A 3,266-nucleotide genomic window follows, 5' to 3' on the forward strand; every position below is an offset into this window, starting at 1 on the left:
ACCCAAGAGTTTGAGGTTGTTGTGAACTATGACACCACAGCACTCTACCAAGGGTGACAAAGTGAGACTCTGTGTCAAAAAACAAAAAAAGAAAAATCACAGACACAGACTGGAGGAAGATCCTTCCATGTAGCCAACAAGTGACTCGTTTCTAGAATGGTTTAAAGAACCTTTACGGACCAGAAAAGAACAGAATGGTTTAAGGACTTCCTATAAAGAAGAAAAGAAAAACCTGATAGAAAAAAATACACCCAATGTTTGAACTATCACAGAGAGACTATCCAACAGGCCTGGCAGAATATGAAAAGGTGCCCAATCTCATTGGCCAAAGACCAATGCAAATGAAAACTATCATGAGCTAAAAATGGCAATGAGGGTTTGGAACAACTAGAATTCTCATACAGGCATTGCTTATAAGGAATGACACTGGCACAACCATTTTTTTTTTTTTGCAATATTTGGCCAGGGCTGGGTTTGAACTCACCACCTCCAGTATATGGGGCCAGTGCCCTACTCCTTGAGCCACAGGCACCACCCTGGCACAACCATTTTTGAAAATTGTTTGGCAAGATCAACTAAGCTTAGCCTAAACATACCCTAGGACCCAGAAATTACACCCCTTAGGTCTAGACCCAAGAAATACATAAATATTAATTAGTCTATGTTCAGAATAGTGATGTACAAGAATAGGTTATGAAAGTTTCTCTTCATGATAGCCAAAAACTTGAAACAAGCTACATGTCCCTTGATCGAATAATTTGTGGTCTAGTCAAACCATAGCAATACAGTTAACAGATTACTGATATATTAAACAACATGAAGTCAAATCTCTCAAACGTAAGTGACAGAAATCCTGAGAGAAAAGAGTTTATATGATTCAAATTCATATGAAGTTCAAAAACAGACTAAGGTTATTCACGACATGAGAAGTGAGGATAATTGTCACATTTACTTTCACAGAGAGAGGACAACAGCTGGGAAGGCACGAGCCGAGGGCTTGAGGGATGCTACTGGCACTCTACGCCTTGGTCTGAGAAGTGATTCCAGAGGCAGCAATTTCTTTGTGAATATTTGGTAAACTGTGCAAGCATGATCTGTGCACTTGTCCTGAATGTTTAAATAAATATTAAGGAAGAAGAGAGTACAAAATCAGAGGATCAGAGGAAGAGAGGTCCCGTCTCTCAGTTTGAGAAATGCAGCAATTCTGGAAGGCCACATCCTGGTGGCAATACCTGGAGAGAAAAAGTGGGAGAGCCTGGATAGATCTCAAAATGAGGACTGCAGCCTCAGTGATGATTCCTAAGCCACAGCTGGGTACCAGCAGAACCAGAGGGAGCACGTGGACTTGGGCAGTGCGGATTTCACCAGTGTGCATGGTTGACCTGCAACCTAAGTTCTCCTCCCCTCCCCTGCCCAGCCTCCCGCCATCACATCACTTTTTTCCACTGGGAAAAATCCAAACTTGAAATGAGGAGATAGGATTTGGGCTGATAATAGCTGGAGGTACTTTTTCCAACACCCCAGCAGAATGGGGGCTTAGGCTCAGAACCCAGGTTGAGTTTAGGAAATAAATGTCTCTGCCCATCTAAATGTGAGGCCTGGATTCTTAGCGGATAATGGGAATAACAAGTCTGCTTTGCTGTTGTTGTTGAAGAGCTTCCTCCTTCCCCTGCATCCTCTCTCGGCAGAGTTTTTTCCTAATCATTACACTTGAAGCAGTAATGGGGCCTAAAATAATCTACCTGATATGCCTTAAAGATGGCCTTGTGGTGGGAGGAGAGAAGGGAGAGGGGGAGGAGGGAGGAGGAGGAAGAAGTAGAGGAGGACTGATGTGTGCCCACCTAATGGGCACAATGTAAGAATATATGGCACACCTTCTGGGTGCGAGATGTCACCTAGTAAACGCAAACATTGTGCGTTTACTTATTTTAATCTGGAAAAAAAAAAGATGGCCTTGTGGACATAACCCAGGATATACTATATTCTCTTCTTTAATAATTTCTCTAAGTTGAGGCATTATATATAGATAGATAGACAGATAGATATAGATATTATGTCACCCATATTTACTCTTTTTAAGACAGAGTCCCACATTGGGTAGAGTGCCATGGCTTACAGCAACCTCAGACTCCTGGGTTCAAGTGATCCTCCTGGGCTCAAGTGATACCTCAGCCTCCCAAGTAGCTGGGCCAACAGGTGCCTGCCACCAATGCCCGGCTAGTTTTTTTCCTATTTTTAGTAGAGATAGGGTCTTGCTCTTGCTCAGGCTGGTCTCTAACTCCCAAGCTCAAGCAATCCACCTGCCTTGGCCTTTTGAGTGAGTGCTAGGATTATAGGTGTGAGCCACTGTGCCCGCTGCCCATATTTCCTCATATGTACTAAAATGAACACATGTCAGGAACTCCATTCTCCCCCAAAAGACACGTGTTACTTAAGTTCACTACTAGACCTTTCTGTAGTTTGTTGGCACGTCTGGAAGGTTTGACAGTAAGTTTGTCTTTCTCTGCAGAGTTGACTATGACAGCAAAGTTCTGTGATATATTCCATTTGTTTGATGAAAACAGCTGCTGCATGTTCTTCTAAGCACCCTAAAACAGTAAAATACAGCATTTGTAGGTATCATTCCATGTGGTGGTTCATTTTTGTGTTCTAGCTGCAGGATAGACGGAGAAATCGTGAGGGTGGAGGCTGAGATCTACCGAGTTCTCCAACCTCAAGTCTCAAGCACATTGTGTTACTTGGCAGGAACACTGTTAAGAGTGCACTGTTGCTACCGCTTACAGAGCTACTGGATTTTATCTTTATCTGATAAATTTACCTTTACTAAGATCAATTTATGTAAAATAAAATTTATCAGCTGTACAATTCCAAGTTTGAGGCAAATGCTCAGAGTAGAATTAAATGCCATCGCAAGATGTGAATTTATCCATCAGCCCCCAAAGTTCCCTATGTCCCTTTCTAGACCCTCCCAACCCAGCATCTGGTACCACTGCTCTGTCTTCTGTCACTTTTCTAGAATGTCATCTAAATGCCATCATACAATATGTACCCTTTGGCATCTGTCTTTTCTCGCTTAACATAATGCATTTGAGATTCTTCCCTAGATTGCACTTATCAGTGGTTTGTTCCCATTGTTCTACATCCTTGCCAACATCTGTTTGCCTAGTCTTGTTAATTTTGAGTATTGGAGTGGTTGTATAGTGAGGGGTATCTCATTGTCGTTTTAATTTGGACATTTTCGTGTGCAATTTATTTCCTTTAGTGAA

This window comes from Otolemur garnettii, unplaced genomic scaffold, assembly GCF_000181295.1.
Source record: "Otolemur garnettii isolate 467f Iridium unplaced genomic scaffold, OtoGar3 scaffold00156, whole genome shotgun sequence".
NCBI lineage: Eukaryota > Metazoa > Chordata > Mammalia > Primates > Galagidae > Otolemur > Otolemur garnettii.